Below are 14,273 nucleotides of genomic sequence, written 5' to 3'. Positions count from 1 at the left end.
GCAAATGCTAAGCAGGCGGAGTCTCAGGCTCGTATTCAGGAGGCTGAATTTCAAGCACGTGGTAAGGAGGCTGAGTCTCAGGCTAAGGAGGCGGAATCTCAGGTTCGGATTCAGGAGGCACAGATACAGGCACAAATTGAACTTGCCAGGATTCAGGCAGACCATGAGTATCGCATGAAACAAGGTGGAACTGGATCATCTAGCTCTGATGATTTTGATGTGGCTAAAAATGTTAAACTTGTCCCTCCTTTTAATGAATCTGATTTAACAAAGTATTTTCAGTTGTTTGAGAGGGTAGCTACAGGTTTTAATTGGCCTAAGGAGTATTGGCCAGTACTCCTTCAAACTGTTCTCACCGGTAAAGCTCAAGTAACTTATGCATCTTTGCCTCAGGATCAGTCTGATAATTATGATGTAGTTAAGAGCTTGATTCTTAAGGCCTATGAGCTTGTTCCTGAAGCCTATAGAGTAAAATTCAGGACAACTTACAAGCAAGATAAGCAATCCCATGTTGAGTATGCAAAAATCAAAGAAGATCTGTTAGAGCAGTGGTTAAATTCTAAGAATGTGGATTCTGATTTTGACAAATTTAAGCAGATGATTTTGCTGGAGGACTTCAAAAGGTGTATTTATAAAGATGTAAGCCTATATCTTGATGAGAAAAGAATAGATAATTTGTCTGATGCTGCAGTTTTAGCTGATGAGTATGTTCTCACTCACAAGAGATATTCTAGAGAAAAAGGGAAAGCTGAGAGTAAGTACGTTGCCTCTACTCAGAGTACAGGTAACAGGAAAGAGAATAAGGATGATGTTTCTCAGGAAGTAAATACCAGCTTCACCTCTAGATTTCAGAAAAGTAAATGTACTTATTGTAGTAAGCTTGGTCATACTACGGAGAGATGTTTCAGGAGACAGCGTGATGTGAACAAAAAGGAGTCTTTAAATATTCAGTCAATTGGTCTAGTGTCCACCCTTGAGAGTTCCCATAATTCTTTAACTGAGTTAACTGAACCTGCTTTGAGGGGTAACTTAAATTCTCATGATGGAGCTCCTCTTTTGAGCAGTAACGTGGGTGACACTCTCAAGAGTTCATGTGCTAATTTCCTGTCTGATGGTTTTGTCAGTCCTCTGGACAGTAATGACAGGAAATCAGTTAAAATATATCGTGATACAGGTGCTTGCCAATCCCTTATGCTGACCAGTGTTCTAGGCTCTAATGTTAATTCCTCTGATGAAACTGTAATCTTACAAGGTGTAGGGAATAATTATTTCTCTGTCCCTCTGTGCAGAGTGAATTTAGAGTCTGGTTTTGTTAATGGTTCCGTTATGGTTGGGTTGGTTGAGACACTCCCAATGTCAGGTGTAACTTTCTTACTTGGAAATGATATTGGTGGAAGTCAAGTGTGTCCAGCTCCTCAGTTGTCTAGTGAGCCAGTGGCTGCGTCCCAGGATTGTGATGTCCCTGATGTGTTCCCTGCATGTGCTGTCACTAGGGCTAAGTCTAAAGTTACTGGTGATTTAGAGGATAATGATGATGATGATGTTATCCTAGCTGACACTTTTCTTGCTAATTTGGACCACTCACCAGATGAGGCAGTACCCCGTAGTGTCGATAATTTGTCTCGTCAAGAGTTGGTTGAGTTGCAGGTTGCTGACCCTGAGTTGAAAGGTCTAGCTAACTCTGCTTACAGTGAAGAAGAGTCAGCCGGTGCTTCTACTTGTTATTATGTAAAGTCAGGAGTACTTATGAGGAAGTGGAGACCCCCAACAGCATCAGCCGACTGTGAATGGGAGGTTGTACATCAAGTTGTCATCCCTCGTGTTTGTAGGCAGGATATCATTAGAGTGGCTCATGATTCCAGTTTGGCAGGACACCTTGGAGTGAGGAAGACTGTGGCACGCATTTTGAAACACTTCTACTGGCCAGGTATCTTCAGGGATGTTTCCTGGTATTGTAAGTCTTGTCACACCTGTCAAGTTGTGGGGAAGTGTAATCAGACCGAAAAGGTTGCACCTCTAGTTCCCATTCCTCCTTTTGAGGCGCCTTTCACCCGTGTGTTGGTGGATATTGTGGGCCCTCTTCCTAAGACTTCTTCAGGATTTTCTTATGTGTTGACCATGATTGATATGGCTACTCGTTATCCTGAAGCCATTCCACTTAGAAATATCTCAGCAAAGAACGTGGTTAAGGAAATGCTAGGGTTCTTCACAAAGTTTGGTTTGCCCAAGGAGGTACAGTCAGACCGGGGAAGTAATTTCATGTCAAACGTTTTCAAGCAGTCTCTGAAAGAGTTGGGCATCACCCAGATCACGTCTTCAGCTTACCATCCCCAGACCCAAGGAGCGTTGGAGAGATATCATCAAACACTCAAATCGATGCTCAAGAAATACTGTTTGGAACATCAGAAAGACTGGGATAAAGGTCTTCCATTCGTTGTGTTTGCCGCAAGAGAATCTCCAAATGAATCACTGGGCTTCTCACCTTTTGAACTACTGTTTGGCCATGAAGTAAGAGGACCCCTTAAGTTACTCAAGGAATGCTGGCTGTCGGAGGAAGATGACGTCAACCTGCTGGAGTATGTGATGAAGTTCAAAGAACGGCTGTCCACTGCTTTACAGCTGGCGAGAGAGAATTTAGGAGCTGCTCAGGAGAAGATGAAGACTTGGTATGATAAGAAGTCCAGGTTACGCCACTTTCAGCCAGGAGATCAGGTTTTGATTCTGCTACCAGTTCATGGGCAACCTCTTCAAGCCAAGTTTAGTGGCCCTTATTTCGTGGAGAAGAAACTCAGTGATGTCAGCTATGTCATCGCCACACCAGATCGTAGAAAGAGCAAGCAACTATGTCACATCAACATGCTAAAGTTATATCACAGGCGGGACGAAAATAATCCAGTCTGCACTGTAGCTGTTCCACCCGAGTCTGCAAGTGAAGCTCTCCCATGCAGTATGAGCCTGAGTGATAGTTTGGGGAAGAATCCTGATATCATGAATGATCTCCAGACTAAGCTTTCTCATCTACCACCCAAGGAAAGGCAGGAGTTTTCGGCATTACTGCAGGAGTACCCGCAAGTGTTCCGTGCCACTCCAGGAAGAACCACTGTGTTGATGCATGATGTCGATGTTGGAGACGCAAAGCCAATTAAATTGCCTCCTTACCGTGTGAACCCAGTGAAAGTTCCTCTCATCCAGAAGGAGCTTGGCTACCTGTTGGACCACAAGATGATTGAGCCCTGTCAGAGCGAGTGGAGTTCTCCTGTCACTCTAGTCCCTAAGCCAGGTGGGTCACATAGGCTTTGCATCGACTACAGACGTGTTAATCAGATAACTAAAATAGACACTTACCCTCTCCCTCGTGTAGAAGATTGCATAGACAAGATCGGAAAGGCTAGGTACATAAGTAAGTTTGATTTGTTAAAGGGATACTGGCAAGTACCTATGACTGAACGTGCTAGGGAGATCTCATGTTTTGTAACACTAGGAAAGGCTTTTGCATGTTCGGTAATGCCATATGGTATGAAAAATGCACCAGCCACATTTCAGAAGCTCATGAATGTTGTAACAGAGGGTTTGGCAGGGTGTGTTGTTTATATTGATGATGTATTAATCTTCAGTGACAACTGGAAAGATCATCTATGCCATGTCAGTAAATTTCTTGACCGTTTAGTTCAGGCTAATCTTGTAGCTAATTTATCAAAGTGTGAGTTTGGTCAAGCTAAAGTTCAGTACCTTGGGTATGTAATTGGTGATGGACATGTTGCACCACCAGGAGCTAAGGTTCAGGTTATAAGTGATCTTCCCAGTCCTAAAAGTAGGAAAGAGCTACAAAGATTTTTGGGAATGGTAGGTTATTACAGGAGATTTGTTCTTAACTTTTCTATTCTTGTATCACCACTTACAGACCTACTGAAAAAGGGAGTTAAATTTGTCTGGACCGATAACTGTGAATCCTCTTTCAACAAACTTAAAGCTATTCTATTAAGTCAGCCAGTGCTCGCTACTCCAAATTTTGCTAAGCCTTTTAAGATGGCTGTTGATCCAAGTGATACAGGAGCTGGGGCTGTTTTGCTGCAAGAGGATGATCAGGGTATTGAACATCCTGTATCTTATTACAGTAAGAAGTTCACTCCACCTCAAAAGAACTACTCCACTATTGAGAAAGAGCTTTTGGCCTTGATTTTGGGTTTACAGCAGTTTTCATTTTATTTGTGTTCTGGTTTTGACCCCATAGTCATTTATACCGATCACAACCCACTGAAATTCCTTAGTAAGTTTAAAGATAAAAATCAGAGATTGACAAGATGGAGTCTACTTCTTCAGGAGTATTCATTAGACATACAACATGTCAAGGGGAAAGGAAATGTTATTGCAGATTGCTTATCTAGACTTTAGACAGATTGTTTTAGAGTAATAAGAAATTTCCTTTGTAAATTTCTTTTTTTTTTGTGGGGAGGTGTTACATAGCCTATGATTTCATCATCCTTTGTGTAATTTTAACGCACAGTATGCTGCATGTTTGATCACGAGCGTGTTCTTCCTCAGTCCCCCCCTTCTACCGTTATAGTAGAGTAAGTCGTCCTTTCTGTTATTCAGTGCGGGATTGTCGACCGTTTGTCCCCATCGCTTCATTTGCGCGTCCTTATTACAAGTTGTATCAAGCTCTGCTGGCCCCTATATAATGAGCTCAGTCTCTGCATCATGGCCACTTAGATCTGCTCCTCACTTTGTTCACATCTCTGTCCTCCCCTATACAGATATTATTATTGTGAGTGCTCAAGAAATCTCCAACCATCTAGCAGCTGTGTGTAATTTGAGTATCACTGTTGTATTTTTTCTTGTACTGTATAGCATAACTTTAATTTGTAGGCCTAGTGAAGTTTTTGTAATTCATGTAGGGTTCTTTATGTCAGTCGTTTTTGATAATAGTTTGTATCTGTAATTATTTATCTGGCATTCACTGAGTATTAGCTGGTATCTCATTTCATCAGGGCTGACTTAGATAAATTTACTCTTGCTAATTTCGTGTTAATAGAGGCTATTGCAGTTAACCATATATTTAACCTGTTTATTTGCCATTACATTATCCTTATGAGTCCTGAATGTTTTGTTGTTAATTTAAGCATTAAACTTTAACTTGTAATTTTACCTAACTCTTTTGTTTTGAACCTGGAACTTTACGGGACAGTAGTGACTCTTCGTATTCTCACTTAAAGTGTACATTATCTTTCTCTGTTCCGTAACAATATATATATATATATATATATATATATATAAGAGGTCCCACCCAGGAGGGGCTTGGGGACAGGTGTTGTTTCCACTCGGTTTGTCTGTTTCTATCTTTCTGGTAACAACTTTAAGTAAAAACTTCTAGTGCGATTTTGACTAAAATTACAGGGATGATGGACAATGGCCTTGTGATCACTTGATTTAATTTTGGGCCTTATTGGACCAAAGACTAGACCTTAGGGTCAGAAAATGTAGAAAAGAAACAGGGATGGGTAAAAATCATATTAACGCCATGACTCCTTTCAAATTCGTCATACCAACGTGAAACGAAAACCTACTGGTGCATCTTTCAAAATTGCATCCTATAACATGTCTCATTACTTCAGAGGTGTCACCCCCTCAGTTAGCGGTATAGGGTCAATGTCAGGTGGGTCGGGCCTAAAATTTTAATTGGGCATAAAATCGTCAATTTTCACTCGATTGACTCTAGATTTGATACGTGACATCTTTGACTAGATATCCTGTAGTGTTTATGCATCAACAGTAAAATTTTGTTGAGTTCTTTCGACTGTGCTAGATGATCATAAATTTACCCACGTATAATCTTACAGTACACTGCAATTCATTATGCCTCTGCCCAACTATGGTGGTGGAGGCATTACGTAATTGGTCTGTTTGTGTGTGCATGCGTGGGTGCATGTGCAGGTTGTTCCTAACTCTTTTCTGGATGTGATATCTCCGGAGCCCTTTGATGGATTCACACCATACATTTGTCATTAATGCAGTGTGAGGAGAGAATGAACTGATTAGATCAATTTGGTCAAGGGGTCAACAGCCAAGGTCATATGGGTTTGACTTCATTTATCATTGTGGGTGCATTATCTCGTGAACCACTCAACGGATTTAAAACTTTTCCCAGTGATACATTATGAAGGGATGATGAAAAGATTAGGTCTGCAAGGCCAAGGGGTCAAAGGCCAAGGTCATATGGGTTTGGGAGAAGTATCTCCTGAACTCCTTGATGGATTCCAACCAAACGTTTATCAGTGATGCATTATGAAGTGACGATGAACTGAACAGGTAAATAAGATTACGAGATCAAAGGTCAAGGTCAAATGGGTATGGGCAAGATATATTCTGAATCCTTTGACAGATTTCTACCGAACTTTTCTCACTGCTACAGTATGAAGGGGCAATGATCTGATTAAGTCAGCAGGATCATGGGGTCAAAGGTCATGGTCAGATGGAGTCAACTTAGTTTATCTTGAGCTTCACTTAACCCGCCCCGCCCAGTCGATTTATGGGTACATTGCAACAATTTGCATTTGCCAGTCCCAGCGACGTACCGGTACGTCGTGCAATTGCAAAGTGCATAATTTCGACAATTTTTAAATTTCGCGCTTGATTTTCGGTACATATCCTCGCATGACCTTCCCCTACCTGCCACCAGGCAGGGACACTCGGCGACCCCACGCGACCCCCGCTAACCCGCGGCTCGTCCACTCACCTGGTAGCAACGGTCTTGCTCAGACATGGCTACGAGAGGTCTCTCAGAGGTCGAACTTCAAGCCACCCTGGATGCCTTTACAGGCGACAGTGATTCCCCACTGGATGACGAGGTTGTTGATAAAGATTATGTGCAGCCAGAGGAGGAGGAAACCACCAGCAGTGATGAAGAAGTCCCGTCCCCCAGGAAGCGGCAGTACGTGACTTACCGTGCTGCTAGAGAGGGGCAGCTGGCCAAGAAACCACGTGCAACATCCTATGCCCAGCCCCAACGTGATGTGGAACCTGAAATCGATGACGAGGACGAGGACGAGGATGAGGATGGAGTCATGGGACGTGCTGCCACTTGGTATGGACATGAGGTAATAACTCATCGTGGCCCTGAGCACACACCACGTCGGACGGGCAGGTATGGGCCTAGTATTTTGTTTGGGAAGTTAGGAAGTGCCTTGGAGGGAGTGGGGAGTGAAAGGGAAAGTGCAGGGAAGAGTATGGAAAGTGAGAGTGGCGTGTGTGAGTCATTGCTCTCCCTACGTAGTGTGAGGCAGCGGGATGTATCACGTGGGCGAGTGCGGGTACGTACTGTATCACGTGGGGTTGTGATGGAGGGGGAAGGTGGGGAGGAACCACTCCCAAGCATGTCTTATGCTCCCCAATATCCCCTAACACGTGGGCGAGCTAGGGTGCGTGAAAAATCACGTGGTGTTGTCATGGAGGGGAAAGGTGGGGAGGAACCACTCCCCAGCGCGTCTTATGCTCCCCAATATTCCCCTACTTCATCCCCACAGCCCCCTGATGTTCCTCAAGGCCATAAGGGTAAGGGAAAGGGAAAGGGGAAAGGCAGAGGGAAGAGGAATGACAGTGGGGAAGCCCTCCGCACTCCTTCTCCCCCACCTCCCCCACCAGGATCTCCTCCCCACCCAGACGAAGGCGGTGATGGGGATGATGGGGACGAGGGATTTGTGGGATGGAATTGGGAGGATGGGAGTGATTTTTCTCCCCTCATTCACCCCTTCACTGAGCAGGGGCGATCTGGCTGCATTGCTCCAGGAATTCACCGTAATTCCACCAGGTTGGATTTTTTCCACCTGTTTTTTAGTGAGGCGTTCGTGGAGCAGATTGTTTACCAAACCAACCTTTTTGCAAGCACCCAGTGCCTTGAGAGTGAAAGATTGGGAACAAGGAGTAGGTATTCTATCATATATGATTACCCTGTCTCCCTTTCAGAAATGTTCCTATTTTTTGCCCTGGTCCTTTTGATGGGTATTATACAAAAGAACAGAATTCCGGCTTACTGGACAAGGGACCCTGTTATGTTTACCCCAATATTTGGGCAAGTGATGAGCCATAATCGGTTTCAACAAATTCTAAGTCGCCTCCATTTCTATGATCCTCATGATCCTGCAAATGAGAATGACACAGATAAGATGAGGCGAATTAGGTTGGTCTTTGATCACCTTAGGCAAACCTTTCATTCATCATTTAATCCCTATAGAGACCTGGTCATAGACGAGAGTCTCGTGTTGTGGAGAGGTAATATTTCATTTAGGCAGTATATACCCAGCAAAAGGCACCGTTTTGGGTTCAAGATCTTTGTTATGTGCGACTGTAGGACTGGATACGTGCAAGACATAGTCTTGTACACCGGTGCACAGACAGACATAATAGAAGATCGGAGTATTGGACTGTCGGGAGCAGTGGTAAAGACAATGATAGAAGACTACCTTCATCGTGGTCACGTCCTCTACCTGGACAACTGGTACACTAGCCCTCTTCTCTCTCGTTATCTTCATATGCATGAAACGGGAGTCTGTGGAACCGTGAAGGTGAACCGGCGTCACGTGGCCAAGGTAGGGTAGAAACTTGACAGGAATGAGGTTGTCTTCTTCAAAGCCAACAACATCCTAGCAAGTGTGTGGAACCATAATAGAGAAGTAAGCCTCTTGTCAATGGTTCACCTCCCCTTGATACACTGTACTGATCCCGTTGATTACCGGAGCGAGAACAGGCGTCACATTTGGAAACCTGAGTGTGTCATGGACTATAACATAAACATGCGCCTGGTGGACCAGTCAGACGCCATGATATCGACGGTAGAGTGTGCCAGGACCACGATGAAGTGGTATAAGAAACTGTTCTTTCACTTGCTAGACATCACTGCTCTGAATTGCCACCACCTTCACCCCATGACAACAGGAGTTCAGGAAACCTTTGAAGGATTTGTGAGGGAGCTCACAAGAGAGATGTTTGCACGTTATGCTGTTGAAAGGCCCCAACATCGCACCCGCACTGCCCCTATTGCCCAAACTCCCCTGAGAATATCCGGCCGCCATTTCCCCACTCCTATCCCTCCCCAGCCAAACAGACCTAGGCCCCAACGCAGGTGTCACGTGTGTAGCAACTCCCGGGTGAGACTCACCACACAGAGGAAGGACACCCACTATGAGTGCGTCGAGTGTGACGTGGGTCTCTGTATTCACCCATGTTTCAGCGAATATCACACGTTGATGCAATTCTGATATGGTGTGAATGCGATAGGACGCTGAAACTATGAAGTAAATGCGACAAACAGACGCTCAGTGAAATTATCAGTCATGTTGATCTAAAAATATTAGTATAAAGTACATACGGGTATAACATAAGTTCAAAAATTGTATGTAAGTGTATAAATATGCTGTAAGTGGAAACATACCTAGCGAGGATTTTATGATGCGATATTCTGTCGCTCAGTGCAATAAATAAGGCCCGTAAATACGTAATTATTATTATTGGAAATGCTAAAGGGTATAATATAAGTTCAAATTATTGCAAGTGCTGAAATATATTCTAAGTCAAAATATTCCTAGCATTTGTATAGAGATGCGATATCCTGACGCTCAGTTGAATGAATAAGGCCCGTAATAATGAAAATAGAAGTCAACAAGTGGGAAAGTGTGTAATATATGTGAAGAATTAGTATATAAGTGTTTGAGTATTATGTTGGTCGAAACATTCATTGTGAGGATATTTTCATGCGATATTCTGACGCTCACTTGAATAAATAATGCCAGTAAGTATGTATAGTGCAGTATAGGGGTGTAAACGTGTGTAATGTAAGTGGGAAAGTATAACTGGGGTGAATAAATAAACACGAGTGTTTGAGATTGTGCTTGCTACGTGAATATGCGCTAGCGTTTCGCTAAATGCCCTCGTAATGAATGTAAATAATTGAAAACATTTTCAGTGGTGGAGGAAAGGTTCTATGTAAAGGGCAAAATAATAGGAAAGTGATAAAACAATTGGGTATGTTGAAATACGAGTCATAGCGAGTGCGCTTAGTAAGCCGATGTGCGCTAAACTTATGCTGCATGTCATCATAATGAATGAAAACATCTGAAAACATTTACAAACAGTAGAAATTGGTAAAATGTCATTGAAACAGAAGTGTACAAGTAGAAAAAATGATATGTTGACTGATACAAGAAACTTAGCATATAGCATGTTACAACTCGGACCTAACTCGCTATGCTCGCACGATGGTACAATGCTTATTTTTCATATATATGTGTCTGAAATTCATTATATTGCTACTGTTATTGTTTATTAGTTCAAATTCAATAAATATAGAGGTGTTGTGTGTTGTTTCTCCCAGTATTCCCTACCATAGAAAACGTGAGCGCCTCACACGTCAATGATAGAATACGATACCTGGCGTGGGGGACCTCACCTGTTCCGACCACTTATAGACCACGGTAAGCCCTTTCTTGGTGATTTTCCTTCGTTTCTCAACCAAAGCGGAAATTTTAGCCAAAAAATTTTTTTTCCAAAATAGCTCTGGACTGGGGGATGTCGGAGGTGTGGAAAACCTCGGGACGTGACGGGTTAAACCGACAATGAAACCTGTAATAGAGATTGTGTGGTGAATCCGTACCAAAGGCATGGCGAAGGCACACTGGGTAACACCTTGCGTTGACAGCAGGCCCTGTGTTCTCAGCCTTTCATTCATAAGATGAAAGTACCCGCAAACTGTGTTAGAGTTATAATTAGACGACTCTGGAATTAGTAACTGCTGTGAAATAGATTCGTGACAGTATACAGTCACACATCTTCCAGTGTTTATATCTCCTGAAAGAACTTTAATCATTTAAACTGCACTCCGCTAAATACTGTTTATTAATTTATAACCAGGATTTTGTTATGCGATCTGTATCATAATTAGGAAAAAAAATCTCTAATTATTTCAACCACTGTTTTGCGATTTTACTCTCGAGAAGGATAAGATGTGCGTGTGTGCGTGTGTGTGCGTGTGTGTGTGTGTGTGTATGAAGGTGACAATTATCATTCTAAAGCATCAGTTTCATACATGCATATTAACGGTACCCTTTACTACTCCTACAAACCTTCTTATTGAATCTATACTCTTACACTGACTTTCATAGTTTGGAACTGAAATGTTTATCATAATAACTTAACGTTTCAGTCTTTTAACCCTGGTTCTGCATGACACTTACTTCTGGCATAATAACATTTTACAATTGGAAATTTTTCCTTTGTCGCACCCCAATCCATGAATTATTTCAGTGTGCTCTATGGCATTATATCTCCCCGAATTAGTAGGTTTTTCCTATGGCATTTACGTCCCAACTGAGTCTTTATGGGGGTTTCTATACCGTCCCGTAAGTAATTTTTCCGATCTAGACAGACGACCTTAAGCCTGTGATACTTCCAATCGCAATGGTGTCAAGGCAGCTGAAGATGCCTAAACTACACCTTCTTCCTAAGGTAAGCTGCTCTTAGTTGAATTTTTCTTCCGATTCTCACTTTTTATTTTAAAAATACAGATTTTTTACTTAATTTCATTAATTATGAAACTTAATCTTGTTGTAAATGACTCTTACCCCCCCCCCACATGAGTCATAAGTTAGATACGGAATAAAAACCAAGTTGATCATGGTATATTAAAACCCCATCCGATTCTAACTTAACCTACCAAAACAAGCTAAACCTAACCTTGTTTTATTTCGGGGCAAAGTCCTCCCGGACACACCGAGAATCGATATTCATTCCAAACTTAACCTAACCTAAAAAGCCACTGAAATCTTGAAAAGCAGCATACCTTAGGGAGGTGTGGTTTAGGCCTCCTTAGCTGCCTTGGCACCACTGGGAATGGGAGCTAACCCAGGCTGAAGATCGCTCGTCACGATTGGAGAAATTACTTACGGGACAATATTGAAACCCCATGTAAGACACGTTTAAGAAGTAATTTTTTAGGGAAGACCTCCCTAGTTTGGGGATGTAATGTCATAGAGCACACTGAAATAACCGACGGACGTGGGTGCAGCGAAGGAAAATTAAACTTCACAGTCTTATATCTCCGGCTTTGCATGGCTTTTACCGCGGCATAAACAATTATTTCACAGCCTTTTAACTCTGGCTATACGTAACACTTCCCTCCATGCAAAAATGCTTAACATTTATCGTTTTGTGACTGTGACTCTGCATGACACTCACCTCAGGCACTGTTTTGCCACATTCTTTAATGAATGAGACGCAGTTTTTCTCGCAGGTCTGGGCGGCGTTACTCATACAGTCTGCAAAGTAGAAGAGTGACAGACAGTTTTAACACTCAGGTTCTTCTGAGTCTCAATAAATGAGTCTGATGCTAGGTGCAAGATAATACTGGAGTTGTCCCGACAATGAGAGGGTTAGTGGTGATAATGATAATATTCTCAGTGTTGTCTGACTTATTAACGGCTGAATAAAAGGATCTGGTGTTAAGTAAAACACCAAAGCTATCCCGTCCTCGAGAGTTAATGGCATCATCACTGCTCTCATGCCCATATGACTCACCTTCGGCTGAATAAAATGGTCTGGCCTTAGCTGGAATATAATACTAGAGTTGTCCGAACCGTGGGAAGATACATTGTCCAATATTTATGTCATCTCTATTAATCCCTCATTTCTCTTTCTTGCAAAACTCCACCAGACTAGCCAGAAAAGGATCAACAAGACACATTATGGTATTTCTAAGATGCTAATCGCAAGCAGCTACAGTTGGTATGAAAAATGGTGTTTGCGGAGGAATGGGTGACAATATTTGGAAGGTGGTGTGAAGTTCGTTACAGGTTGTGTATCGTCTGCACCTGTTCATATACTCCTTATGAATTCAGCTTCTCCTTTCAAGCTATGTATCACTTAGGTATTTGTACATCTACTGCCCCATGTGTCTAATAAACTAAGTGAATGCAAGCTGGCGTGATCTTCCCCCTCCCACCTCCCCCCCCCCTTTTATTTTTTTTTCATCGACCTTCAGGCCAGAGGCCCAGGTCATTAAGGCAATTTTATCTATCTATCTATCGATCGATCGATCGATCAATAGATAGATAGATAGATAGGTAGAATATATTTAAAGTTTCTTCACTAAATGAGTTTGAGAGAAAAATACACCTGACTGAAGAACCTGTTATTAATAAACTTACCAAACAAATCGCTACCCTACACATAAGCCTAATACTACAAGTAGCTAAACCTATTTATAACATTTATACTAACAGGGAGAGTACGCTACCTCTACCAACAGAATACCACGAACTGCAGATAGGTAATGTCTTGCTACATAACACATCAGCACCCACCACCTGCTGACTGTCAGTCGAAGCACATAAACTAATACTGGGGACATCAATGTATGAGATCGAGAGAGAGAGAGAGAGAGAGAGAGAGAGAGAAGGAGAGTAGATTGAGCTACGATGAAGGCCACATCACCTGCTAAGGCCTGCGACCCACTGAGGAGGGGCAAACAGTAGACCACAGTCACTACTAGCCCAGACGAAGATCAGGGGGACTGTGGTTTGTAATGTGGGGGGTGGGGAACGGCCTCATCAAGCGCCAGGATACTGGTGTTGATGTTTTCATGCACCACCAGGCTGTCATTAAACCTAATCCATGGCACCTCCAATGCTCCATTGGGGATGGTGGAGTTTAGTCTTTTCGGGACTCCTAAGGGTCCTGAGGCTTGGGACGTTAATGTGTCGGGAGTTGTTGGCATGCAGGGTTCTGCACATGCACGGCGACATCTTGCAGCCTGGGGACGCCGGGCCAGGGGTCATGGAAGTCCTCTGGAGATAAGCACCATCGTGGAAATGTGCATCGCGATGGCGGAGGCTTTTTGTGGGGATGATAAGGGGGCTTTGTGTGTTCTCCTCCTCAAGATCTTTTAGGAGTGTGGGCTGCCTCACCTTGTCATCCCCGAGTGCTTCCCTCATGATGTACGTTCTGCCCCTCGCCACCGAGAGCATTGGGCCCAGCAGCTGGAACCTCCCGACCACCGCACAACACAGAAGAGGCTACGGCCTGAGGCTTCCCTCAATAGGACGACTTCCCAATCTATCACTGAGACATGGCCACAATCAGGACTGCTGCCGATGTGCACCAACCACCGTCAGTGACCGAGGAGGGCCGGGACTCTTCTGACTCCGTCTCCATGGCCGAGGATGCATTGACAGGCTCCTAGCTCGTGGAGGGGGTTGATGAGTCCTCCCCTCCTCAGGTAGAGAAGAGCA

At 43.3% G+C, this 14,273-nt stretch overlaps 1 long non-coding RNA gene across 1 annotated transcript in view; it reads right to left on the bottom strand.

Annotated features, from left to right (window-relative positions):
- Positions 1-14,273, bottom strand: part of LOC145395723 (uncharacterized) — a 110,667-nt gene that overhangs the window by 61,392 nt on the left and 35,002 nt on the right. The window contains exon 3 of the long non-coding RNA XR_013896661.1: positions 12,223-12,302. This is a non-coding gene — a long non-coding RNA (uncharacterized LOC145395723). The remainder of the gene's footprint in view (positions 1-12,222; positions 12,303-14,273) is intronic.

Source organism: Coenobita brevimanus, chromosome 33, assembly GCF_032717465.1.
Source record: "Coenobita brevimanus isolate Jiangsu-jjx chromosome 33, ASM3271746v2, whole genome shotgun sequence".
NCBI lineage: Eukaryota > Metazoa > Arthropoda > Malacostraca > Decapoda > Coenobitidae > Coenobita > Coenobita brevimanus.
The sequence above is the reverse complement of the archived record's forward strand: the minus strand, read 5'-3'. Positions and strand labels throughout refer to the sequence as shown.